The sequence below is a fragment of the Lepisosteus oculatus genome, chromosome 19, assembly GCF_040954835.1.
Source record: "Lepisosteus oculatus isolate fLepOcu1 chromosome 19, fLepOcu1.hap2, whole genome shotgun sequence".
In the NCBI taxonomy this organism is placed as follows: domain Eukaryota; kingdom Metazoa; phylum Chordata; class Actinopteri; order Semionotiformes; family Lepisosteidae; genus Lepisosteus; species Lepisosteus oculatus.
The window spans coordinates 17,444,823-17,457,671 of NC_090714.1; the positions used below are offsets into that span (position 1 = coordinate 17,444,823).

Here is a 12,849-nt window from a genome sequence, read left to right on the forward strand (position 1 = left end):
ACCCAGAAAGTAGCCTTAATTACTTCTCACACTGCAAGGCAGAGAGCTGGAAACAAACACCTAGAAGCTGGATTCTTCACTGCAAGTCGGCATTAGCATCTTGCAGAAGCCTGCAACACTAGCGAAGGACATTTGTTTTGATATTTGAATAGAGCTCACATGATGTAGATGGAACCTGTAATTAAAAGAATGATTTGCATTATGAGACTTTGAATTATAATGCTGGCACTGGCTTGGGGGTACATAGTGATGAGGGGAGCCTCATCTTCTTTGTTTAACAAATAGTAACTGTTTTTTTTTCAAAACATTGAAAATATTTCTAACCTTTTTTCATTAAAACTAAAAATCCTTGTGCGGATGCAATCTGTGTGCAGTACAGTGAAAGGGGATGAATCTTTCTGTATCTTTCTGCACCGAGTATTTCAGCTGAGCCTCTTGGGAGCAGAAGGCCTGTCCTCCATTTCGCTTCCTGGAGGAGACAGAAAGGGTAAAGAGGCACTTGACTTGCTCAGGGGCTGTGATTGATAGTAAACTTCTTTTGCTGAGATATTGAATAGCAGTATATTCTTCCACGTTGAGAGGGAGTTCAATAATTGTACTGCTGTACTTTTCTCCAGTTCCTGCATTAAAAATGGGACTGAAATCATGCGTCGATAATAAGGAAGTGTTGTTTTACAAAGACTTACTGTAGTTCAGCATAACCCCGTGTTTCCCGAGTTGAAGGTTGGACTGGCTCGTGAATGGTAGTGTTTGAATTTGATAACCCAAGTCAGGTCGTCAACCTCACTGCTTCCCGCGTGTGCAGAAGCTGAAAACAGATTCTTAACTGCAGCCGGATTTCACCAGAGTTCGACAAGTCCGTGTTTACAGGCTGGGAAACCTGTAGCTGGGTAAGCCAAGTCACTGCCACAGAATTCCCCTTTAATCTGCTCCCTCCCAAAAAAAGCTGTGTAAACACGCCTGTGGAAAACCGCACGAGCAGACCTTGCAGCCTCACTCCTGCCACGAACATCATCAACACAACTGTCCACAGGGGCTGAGAGAGAGAGCACGTTATTCAGCCAAAGCCGTGAAACTGAAGGGGAATTCTAGCCTGTTTAGCCAGAGCCTGCCTGTAGCACGGAGGCGGTTCACTAAAATAGTGCCCAACATTTGTGATGCCTTACTTCTAGACCCATAGCACAAGTATCTGGAGTGAGGAGCCGGAGGACCCTGCATTACTGTTGCAAGTGCAAGGACAAGGAGCAGGCAGTGCAGGCTTTTCTACCCTGAAGGCATCAGCCAAATCCAAATCCAACACATCCACTGCCCCAGGAGCCTTTGCAGGTCGTGTGCAAGAGGCCTTATCACAGAGGCAGGTAGACATGAGAGCTTGCTGTGGACCCCCAAAAACATGTTCCTTTATTCCTGAGCAACAACAGAGTACCAGAGCAATAAAATCGAATAGTTCTTTTGTTCTGTACGTATTTCATTTTTTATGTAACCCCACAGGAACATGTCAGAGGAATGCCAGATTAACATTGCCATACCATTTTTTGGTTTATTATGTGATATCCACAAGGGAGCAAAGCCCTCATTATTTTGCATAATTTAGGACTAACTAATCACATTATGGTTATGTTTACACATGCATGCATCTGTTTATTACTTTATATTACCTTTGAGAATACTTACATAAAGTATGTTTTACAGCAGTTTTACAGCAGCTTGTTATACAATATCAAAGAAATTTACAGGACTGTTTTGGATACTTGCTGTGATATTTCTAAACCGATCTACAATACGTGCTTGCTTATATATATTCAATGAGTGTACCTCACACATAACTGATCTACCACATGGACACTATTAGCAAGTGTTCAGAACCCGTGGTGGTTGCCAGAGGAGGCTCTGAAAGGGGTCAGGAAAGCAGGGCCTTCCTAGAATATTGTCACCACCATCATACTCCTGGGAGTCTGTCCTGGCACAGCAACAGGAGACACGGAGACGTTAAACCGGGCAGCTGAGTACTTGACCATTAGCACTGTCCTCAACAGGAGAGGAGTCACCCCAGTTTCCTGGCTTCATTCCACTCTGGGCTCCCTGAATTCCCCCCCAGTGCAATCAGTGAGGCGGCTGCACACGTCCCAGCCTGCTCTGCTGGGCAGTGGGGCTGCTGCCTCATGGCGGCTGTGATGGGGCGCCCAGGTGGGGCGGCGCTTTGTGGTGGGTGAAGCGAGTCTTTGAGATGAAAAGCACTACAGTATATAAATGCAAGGAATTCTCATTAAGTACTGCTGTTATTATGGGGGCACATATCTGGACTCAAGCCCGAGGGGTTGTGGGTTCAGCTCCCTGCTGCGGACACTGATGTTGTAGCTTCATAGCAGGGATGACCCCTTAACAAAACTGAGCCCCACTTATACAGCTTGGTGGACCAGAGGCGCTGGCAGACCCTGACTCAAGGTACAACAGCAGTGTCTGCATTATCTGCAGTCCTGAAATTCCAGGATGCCTGTGTATTTATATTTGGCACTGGCGGAGGCGCATGTCGTAATCTGTCTACTGAAGATCCCTTTGCTAGGATAGAGGATATGGAAAATATATGCACCAAGGTAACTAGTGAGAAATGAGAAAATCTTCCCAAGGAAAAAAAAGGAAAATGTTAAGGTTAATTCCGTGCTGAAGCAGATAGAGAAATAACTCCTTCAACCTCCCTGCAGGGAATTAACCTTTACCTGTTCCTTCCCAGCCAATGCACACTGACATACTGTAGCTCCCCCTGGAACTTAAAGAAACAAGTTGTAATTCAATTTAATAAAACATACGATCATGCAGATGTGGCAAAAATGCAATTTTTTTCTGATTTGTACCCTAAAGATACATGGCAAGCAGAAAAACTAATACTTTACATTTTTGGGCATCTGAAATTGTATTTTGCCATGTTTAAAATTATTAAATTATTACTTTGGTATCATATTCTTAAATTTTAATTAAAGACATCAATAAAGACAACCGGGCTGAAAATAGACATTAATAGGAAACCTGGCTGAACAGATAGGACCAGTGTCCCCACATACATCCGACAGACAGATTTTGCGGAGTTATGACTAGACAACGCTTGGCTGCTCTGCTCTTAAAAAACCCTCTTCTTAGCTGAAGATTGAAAAGACAGATTTCAATTTTGTTTCCAATTCAGCTGCTTTCTCCCAGTCCCAATCGACTGTAATTGTGTCCCCACTGGCGCGGAAGTCAGCGGCCAGTACTGGTATTTACATCCTGTGTAGCAAGAAATTCCACCCCATGTGCTGTTTAGACATTAAGATGTAGCCAGGGGCTTGAAATGCGACCTCTTGGATCTCAGCTCTTTAGTAACTAAATACTAATGACTGTCAAAAATGGCTCAGCGCAGCAAGTCTGCCAGAATGTTTTACAGATCCTCTGTTTTACAGAGTCTCTGGCAGCTTTTTGCCTTTTCAAGTCCTTGTACAATGTGGACCCACTCTAGGTCATTTTTTGATTCAAGACAAACCTATGAAAATAAAAACAGCTGTTGATAGGCTCTTAAAACTGGTCTGTTCATTACTTATTTATTTGCTTTCATCTTAAAGCAATTTACATTTGTACCTGTTTGTACAGCTGGGTATTTTTTCTGAATCTGAGCACAGCACCTTGCTCAAGGGTACATCGGCAGGGTATCACCCTTCCCACAGCCTCCCAGTTATGAGTGCAGAGGCCTGACCAGTAAGCTGAAGTCCGTAAATGGTGGGGGAGACACAATGACAACCGCTAGAGTGTGTTCTCTTACATCGACTGCAGACCCAAGGCCTGTCTGGTTATGATAAGGACTGGCACGAGACAGGGGGTCTCCAGGCTGGGTGGCTTTGGAAGATGAGTAGGCCCACTGCAGCCCATGTCAGCACCTGTGTTTGTTAGGTGGTTCACTTCCTAGTTCTTGAAGGTGGCTGTAAGGAAATCTGTGCTTGGCTTTCACACTCAGGAGACCCGAGAACTGCCACTGAAGCCCTATTTTTAACAGCTGGCCTGAGAAGAGATGACTATAGCCACCGTGCCCGATGCAGTTAAAATACTGAACCAAGACCAGCCCCGCAGAACGGCAGCAACCTTCCAGGAGGGGGAGGTTCCGCTGCAGAAACAGATCATGTCTGGATTCAGTTGCTATTAAAATGTGATCTTAAAGCAAACAAATAGCTGCACAGTGTCCATTGACAGGGTCAAAGTTAATATTGAGTAAAGGTGATTCAACGGAATGTGAGCAAGCTATGCTTGGCCTGTTGGAATCAATTTTGGTTCTTGTATCCAATTTAAGACATGAAAGAGACCAATAGTTTGTGGTACTACTTTTGCAGCACGCTCAGGGTTCTCAACAACATAAAAACGGTCTCTCTGTCTGCAGCCCACCCCTTATTCTGCTTTGCAGTTTTCTCAAACAGTTTCTCCTCTTTTCAAGGCCCCAGGGAATGACTGTATACAATCATATTAATCCTTTACTGCCCTAAAACTGAGTCAACAGAATTAATATCTCATTTCATTTCAATGAGACAATCTCCCTTTGAATTGGGCTCCCTGTCAAACTAAAGACATTTCATTAACTCTAGGAAGCCCATCCATTTTTTAGAAGTGTTGAAAGATTTGTTGCACGTAAGAAACCAGCACAGAATTTGCATTCCATTGCTAGCTGTAGCTGTTGTGTCTAAAGGCGGCTGTCATCAACTTCCATGTCAAATATCTCCTGAATGTTTACAGGCTGTTAATGCAGTGCCATGCTAAATGAGGAGCACCTGACTTGATGAACAGTGCCGAACACTGAAGCTCAGAAACCATATGCCTCAAATACAATAGCAGTATCACTGATTGCTGCTCCATCACTGTCCAGCTCAGGCAAGCAGCAGAAGTCTTCAGCACAATTATTAAAAATCAAACACACAATCCAAGCTTTAATGTGGCAGGTGCAATTAAATTAAATCGCAATTCCATATACTGTACTAAGAGTCTTGGCAACACGTTTCCAATACATTTTAAACATCAATTATCAGATGCCATGAAAATGTAACGCTCTCTAAACCTTTTTTGTGGTGATTTAAATATATAAAATATTTGAATCTCTGCAGGAGTGTCTCAAAAGGGGTTTACAGTACTCATTACTTCATTTATGAATTAAGATCTGGAATTACACTGTCTGCCTCTAACTTGAAGTTACTATCCCTTTGTGAAAAAAGACTCAACCAGTAAACTCAATTTTCAGTCAATATCTTGCTGACCATTTTCAGCAAAGGTTCTTGAGGCTGTTGCTGTTCAGTTCCAAGATTATTAATCTGCAGATAAAATGTACAAACCATATTAAATCTGGACTCAGCTTGATGCACAATACTGAAACAGCTCTAGTTAGAGTTACAAAGACTAACGATTTATTGCAGACTGATTTTTTAATCTATTTTTGTCCTGATGTACTTCAGTGCTGGCTTTTACACAGCTGATCATAACATCTTGCTCAACAGGTTAGAGAGGGCTGTTGCTATTACTGGAACTGCAGTGTCAAGGTGCAAATCTTATTTAAATGATGGAAAACAGTTTAGTTTCAAATTGGTCATTGTTCCTTTTTGACAAGCTTGGTCACATCTGGCATGCTCCAGGCCTCTGTGTTTGGCCCCATTCATTTAAGTATCTCTATGTTAACATTAGGGTTAGACTCATCACAGCTACAAAATCAGTCTTCATCTTTAGGCTAATAACACCCAAACTTATGTTCATATAAAACCTAACATCATTCAACAAGTCCTTTGTCACACCGCTCTTAAAAAAACTTCAGAAAGTTTTTAAAAACATTTTCAATTAAGAAAGCTTTTATGGCTAAACTATGCGGACAGGTTCTCCAAATCAACTTCACAAATGCATCATCTTCAGTTTTACCACCCTCTGACTCAGGTCGGAAAACTTGGTGTCATCTTGGTGAAGCTAATGCGTGCATTTGTTTGTTCTTGGCTCGGTTATTGAAATCGTTGCTTGCTGGTGTATCCAAATGTGTTTTTCACAGGTTGCAAAGGTTGGAACTTAGCTTCTCGGATCCTAATTAAAGCTAAAATGTAAGAGGACATTCCTCCTGTCTTAGTCGCCTTGCACTGGCTCCTGGTGAATCTCGGAATGAAGTGCCGATTCTTCCCTTTAACGATCTGAATTTTCTCCTTGCTACATCAGTAAACTGTTACTGCCGCATACAGCCTCATGGCATTTGTACTTATAGGCCTTCTTTCACTTCCCAAAGCTGTCACAGCCCATCTTTGATGCTGCAGGTCAGCCAGCACTTTAAAATCCTGCCTTAACACCTAATTTTATACACCAGCCTTTAAACCTGCAATTTATTCTGTTGACTTTTATTACTATTGCGTGATTACTATCTAAAGATTTTAAATGGACCTTTACTGAAAAGCCCCTTGAAAAGATGTACTGTATCACGGCATGAAAGGCGCTATATACAATTAAGACGATGGTTATTACAGCACAGGACATGCAGATTCCTCGGCCGGCCGCAGGAGGCAGAAGGCTGGGAGTCTGGAGCTGCGGCAGTATCTGCTTCCTGCTGCAAGACGTTGCTGCAGCGCCTTGCGGCAATTTATAAATAATACGAAAACTGACCTCGAAAAGCGAGAAAATACACATAGGATGTTAAACCTGCTGAGGCAGCAGTTATGTTAGTAATATTTAAAGTCCCCCAGTAAGGCATCCGCACCACCCTTAGAACAGCCCTTGAAATCATGCGCTGAGGAAGGCGCTGGGGTTCTGTGATGCAGCTCTGGGGCTGCGGGCACTGAACCCCTGAAGAAGGAGACGAGCAGGCCTGTCCTTCTGCACGTTCAGAAACACAGCTCTGCTGGCACATTCGCTGCCAGACTGGGAGGCTGCCTGAAGAGGCCTTGTCTCTGTGCATTACGCACAGCCACCTCTCTGCCTTCAAAACCTGTCTCGCCAAGGGCTTGACGTTTTATTCACTTGAACAAGAACCGGAGGGCACAAGCTGAAACCAAGCCAATGTGGAAGTGCTTCTAAAACTGAGCACAGGAGGCACTTCTTTACCCAAAGGGTGGTGGAAGTATGGAGCAAGTTACCCAGCCATGTGTTTGAAGCTGAAACCCTGGCTTCTTTCAAGAAACAGTTGGCTGAGATTCGTGGCTCAATTAACTACTAACGACCAAACTCCCAAGTGGCCTCCTCTCGTTTGTAGCTATTCTTATGTTCTTATCTCCTTGTCCCGTAGAGGACAGGAAAACGAATGAAACACGTTCAGGGTGAAGATAAGGATTATTTGAAAGCATCCAGTGGACGGAGCAGGAAAACTAAACTATAACAGTTAGTTTAACCATACCAAATGGCCAGATTCGATTTTTGCAGATCTATTTAATGCATTTGGAATGTGACATGCAGCCAATCAGAGTGTGCAGAACAGCTTAAAATCTTTACATCTGTTGCACGCATTGATAACCCTGCTATTGAGAGCTTTCAAAATCCCTTACCCCAGGTTTACCAGTTCTGTTTATAGCAGCTGTAGTGAAACTATCAAGAATTCAGCCGTTTAAAATATTCCATCCTGAAATGGTAAATGCTTCAGCGGAGGAAGAGAGAGTGAAGGGTTTTGCTTCTTAACAAGTGTCTGGTTTATATTAGCTCAGGCTGTTCCCTTTTTAAAGCCAAACTCTTTAGTTTCTCCCTAAGGTCAAGGTTTTCAAAAACCTTTTCTGCAGAATAGGAAACACAAGGGAATTTACGCTCATTAACAAAACAAGTACAGGGAGTCTGCAACCTCATTTCTTTTTGTTCTGTCTTGCTTCGGAATACCAGTACAGTCAGAGCACATCTCAGCAGATCAGTCCTGGTTTCTTGGACATGGTGTCTAATTGGCCTTTCTAAAGTGCCAAGCAGATTTCTCATTGCCATACCGGAACAAACATTACCATAACAAACAAGAATCAAACGCAGAGTGTCCACAGTGAGAACAGCTCAGACTCCAGCACACGGCTCTGGAGTCATCTGTTCCACAGTTCTGCTTTAAATTATCACAGCCCTGCTCTGGAAGAGAACTGGGTTTTTTTTTTCAGTTTTTCTCTCGGACTCATGTGATGCGCATGCGTGTTGCTCATCCTCTGGAACGGCTTACTGATCTGTCCTCCCCCCCATGTTTCTGTCTGATAGATGTGGAGCAGTCAAAACAAATGCTGTTATCCGCCTTGGATGACAGTGCCAGAATATCCGATGTGCCTCAACATGATACTCTGCTTGTACTAGCAGTTCTTGCCTTGTTCTGAGGAACAACTACCCTACACCGTCTCCCCGATGCTTGTATTCCATTATGGATAAGCAATAGAAAGCACGTGAAGTGTCACACAGCAAACTCTACTGTTCAGGTTTTCATTGTGGTAATCTTGCTATGTTCTCCTCTGACATGGCAGCATTTAAAAGCTTCTGACATGCCACACATGCATTTTAAAATGGTAAAAACTGGTTTCAGTTTTAGATTGCATGCATCAGAGGTTAATAATCTCTCTTAAGGAAGTTTAGTAAATGGAAAGCTCAGTGGGGGGAAAAATTAAATATTTCGGGACAAAAAGTGAGGGGAGAAAAAAATTGGTGAATACAGATCAAGGGTCACTGGTATTAAGACTGTTATATTTCTGTCAAGGACTTGAAGGCTTTGGTTGAAGGTTTTCTGTTTTTTTTCATAGGATAAAGAATAATATGCACAGAATAATACATGATCTCAATAAAAACCCGTTTGCCTTCTCCACACTGCAAGCACTAAATAACAACCTACTTACAGAGATGGAGTTTATTTGTGCAGTTTAATGTATCATGAAAGCCAGTTCTCCAGTGTTTTTGTCACACGTCAGAGGCCAGCCTTTTTCCACCAGCACTCAACGTTCAGCAGAGTAACATTTGTATTTTTCCCTTCGATCAACAGCAAGTGCTCAGAGGCGACAGTGAGGCTCTCGCCTGGCTGCTTGAGAGCGTTTTAACGTGTGCAGCCTTGTAAACCCCGTCGGTCTGCCGCAATAACGGCAGTTTAACAATCAGTGGCTGATGTCAGGCCAGCCAGCGTCTGAGTCTTAATTATCCCGGATGCCTCGAGCAGCATCATCTCACTTTCCCAATCCTGAAACGGCAATCTCTGAAGATGAGGAGGCGTCTGTGATTGTAATTATTCAGATCCTGCCTTACCCCATTCTGAACTTGTTTTTTTTTTTGCTTTGGGAGCTCCTTCATTTAGCAGAGCCCTAAATGTCTTTATTTGGCAGCAAACAAGGACACGTGCCACCTTCATCTGCATACTAGCATAGCAGACATGCAGCTTCTGCAGCTAAGGAGCTTTTCCGCAGATACAGTTTTGAAATAATGCCGAAAAAAAGGAATGTTTTAAACCCGGAACAAGGAACGTTAGTCGTATAAGGAAGGTTGAGTCTAATCCACTTTTATCTACTGTATTTGGTAATTAGATGAGATTATAAGTTGCAAATAGCATTTATTAAATGCTTTGCAAATTAAATATTTATAAAGTATTAATCGAGTGAAGTGATGATGATAACTTATCTCTAAGGTAGATTAATTGGATGTTATATCCAACCCTGATCTGTAAGTGTAGCTCTAGGGGTAACAATGTTGTATAACTGTTCATAACACAGTATATAATCTGTTAAAAAACTATCTACAGCACAGGTATTTACAGACAACTAGACATAAACATTACCTTGTACCAGCCTTTTTACCAACAGTGTTTTCTGGATATGACATAATTATGTCACAGATGGACTTGTGTATTAATGTTTGACCAAGTTGACCTGAGTGTCAATTTCCATGCACTGTACTTCTCGTAGTATCCTGTCGATTTCTTTAATGGAGCTTTGCCGTCTTCAAGGCACTGACACTGTACTTCCACAGACTCCGGCATCTACTCTCAATTCACATTAGTGTGAGGGGTGTCTTTCGAACGGGTGCTGTCTCTGACACAGACTGGATAATGTCCGGGATGTTTGATATTTGACCTGCACTGGACACCACAAACCACGAAGCCCAGAGGTTATTTGTTTTAAAAGGAAACAAAGCAGCATTTCACTGCAGGGATCTGCAGACGGCTTACCCTGTCGTCCCGGGACAGTCGTCAAGCTTGCCAGCTCACTGTATCATTTCAGTTCCTGCACTCATGCTGCCGGGACCTGGAGGCGGAAGACGAGAGGGCTCGAAGTCATCAGTTTGCATTAGCTCTGAAACTGCTGCTGCAAAACGGGTCACATGCCTGCTTGGATTTCTCCATCCCTTATTTATAGAGCAAGAGCCCCAGTCTGTGTCAGTGATGGTTAACAAGACGACACATACCCCCTGATAGGGGTTTTGTTTCTGATCCATTCCCAGTTGCCCCAAGCCACTGTGGGAACCTCTGTGCTCGGTTCTAGGATGGGCTACTCTTCACTGTTGGCTGCCAACGGGGGAAAGACACAGGGTTCCAGCACAGTTTGAGGTTTATAAAGGCAGAAAAAGCTACATCTTCTCTACAATACTTGGAGGCATGGATAATCGGAGAGGCCAAACTAGGCTTTGTTTTGTAACAGCAGAAAGGTAAAGGGCTCATTAAATTAGGGAGTAATTTTTAAAGGGGTTTGTAGTTCTGTTAATATTCAGGGCTGTGATTTGTAACAAGGCAGTTAAGTCTCATTAAAGCTATAATGCTGGATGACGTCATTGGGCTACTGATACCCTTGTACTGTCTAGCCAATGACTAGGATGGATGTTTTGGGCAGTTATGAATCCGAATGCTGAGGGAATTGCTGGGAGAGGCATCCAATCAGGCAAAGGGACAGAGACACTAGAACTCTGGATCTCAGGATGCTACACAGTTTGACAGTGGCTTCGTTCCAAAGTTGTAAAGCGGAGGAATGTTACTGTTTTCAGCGGAGTATATGCCAGATGCAGATAGCTGCATTGTAAATGTTTTTCCTGTTATAGGAGATTATATGCCTCACTCTTCATTATGTGGAAAAGAAAAGTAGTTCAAATTGATGAGGTTCCAGAACGTGGCGTTTGTGTTAGTACTGAGCCCCTATCCCCTTTGCCTTTATACACATAGATCTTGCCATTAAAACAAACAGAGAAGCCTATATATTTTAGAAGTCATATGTTTTTCATCCTGTAATTTATTGTGAGTTTTCAAACAATGTTGGGAATGAGATGCAGACTTGTTTTTCACTTGGTTTTTGTTTGATGACATCACTTAACTGGGGATACTGGAAATAAAGATGTTGTGGCAGGGAGAGCTGTTTAAAGAATACTATAGTGGTTCACCTTACTCAAGACTTGCAAGTTAAATCTTGCCCACCACCTACTGTTAAGAGAAATGCAAGACTGGAGGATTGTAATTACTCTAATTGTTGCAGCAATAAATTTCAATCCAGACTTAAAAGAATTCAGTGAAAATCCTTAATTATAAAGTTACCAGAGACCAGACAAGAGGCTTTACAGCAGGATTCAGGGCTTGTAAAACAGCTGCTAACAGCTGTATATCGCAGGAAGGCACAGAGGGCTTTGGCCTTCAAAAACAGAAAGGTAAAGATGTTGGCTCCCCCTCTTCCCTGCCAAGGCAGTGCAGTGAGAGGCGGCTCGTCCCATCTAAGAGAAAGCTCTGTTACAACGTTCTGACAATCTTTAACCTTTTCCAATTAAACGAGAGCAGTGCAGCACACCGGGGACCTCATGCATGTTCAAGGCTTTCAGGAGTAGTGCGCCATTACTGAGCAGAGCAAGGGGGAGCGCAGACGTGGCGCAGGAACAAAGTGAATAAATGCACTTGGTTAAATTAGTCATGAGCACATGCTGTTACTGTGCCTTTAAAGCTACTCAAAGGGCAGGACAGGTTTTTATGGAAGCTCCCAGTTCCTGGTTGAGATGATAGTGATGCTTCCATCTCCGCATCTGCGCCAGGCAGAGCTGCACTGAGTGCTTCTGGCGTCACCCTGCGCAGGGCAAGGACAGCGTGCTCCCGCAGACGTGCAGGCTCGGTCAGGTGTGTCTCTTTTGCTGACGGGGCTTGAAAGGCCTTAGTTTCCATTTATCATCAAAGAGCTTTTCCCTCCTTTTCGCTTTGCTTCAGCGCTGAGATTGTATTCCCCCCTCCCCTCCCCTGGCTGTCGTCTGGGAGAGAAGAAGTGGTTAGCTACTTGCCTGAATTAAAATAGAAAACTTTGACTTAATGTTCTGATAAGAAAAGTGGAGAATAGTGGCAATTTATCACACAGAGGCAAAAAAAAACCCAGTGGGTACAGTCTGAAAAAATAGAGAAGAAAAATTATACCTTAAATTGTGCAAGTGTCCAGTGGTGTACAGATACAAACAAGATACGGATGTAAAATTAAATGAAAGGCTGCACATCTGTAGAGGAAAAGCAAGCTGGGGGAAAAGCAAGCTGGCGAAGGGGGGCGTTGGCGCTTGTGAAACGGCTGCTCTGAGAGGCTGCTGGTCGGCCGTGTTCTCGCAGAGTGGGCGCTCTTCAGCGGGGCACCTGGGGGCAGGTAAGCCCTGCGAGGGGGCGGAAACAGGCGAGCCGATTGTGCTGCTGTAAGAAACGCAGGCCGGGGCCCCCAGCCCCCACACCAAGGCTTTGTTCAGCGGGGAGCTAGGTGGCAACTCCCAGAACAGGTCGGGTATTATTTCATCAGGGTGAAAGAAACCTGAGCGCCGGCCGTCTTCCTGGACCCTGCAGACGTGAACAGAGGAGTCACTGTGCTGGGCTGCCCGCTGCTCCCGGCTATTGTCTGGTGTGTGACGAGCGGGAGCTCCTGGGGAGGGGCGGGGGGGCGGGGGAAAGTCCCTGCA

The 12,849-nt window shown here is 43.8% G+C and overlaps 1 protein-coding gene and 1 long non-coding RNA gene across 5 annotated transcripts in view; one reads left to right on the forward strand and one right to left on the reverse strand.

The window, feature by feature from the left end:
* LOC107079010 (uncharacterized) overlaps positions 1–12,849 on the reverse strand; it is a 339,701-nt gene that overhangs the window by 253,287 nt on the left and 73,565 nt on the right. For 3 of the 4 annotated variants that reach the window (XR_011182780.1, XR_011182782.1, XR_011182781.1), the window contains exons 3-4: positions 10,124–10,199; positions 325–469 (exon numbers count right to left, since the gene is read on the reverse strand). This is a non-coding gene — a long non-coding RNA (uncharacterized lncRNA). The remainder of the gene's footprint in view (positions 1–324; positions 470–10,123; positions 10,200–12,849) is intronic. The other variant, XR_001479981.2, reaches the window with a different exon arrangement.
* The window catches only part of fam20cb (FAM20C golgi associated secretory pathway kinase b), a 52,096-nt gene that overhangs the window by 13,086 nt on the left and 26,161 nt on the right, over positions 1–12,849 (forward strand). The gene's annotated exons all lie outside the window — the stretch shown is intronic.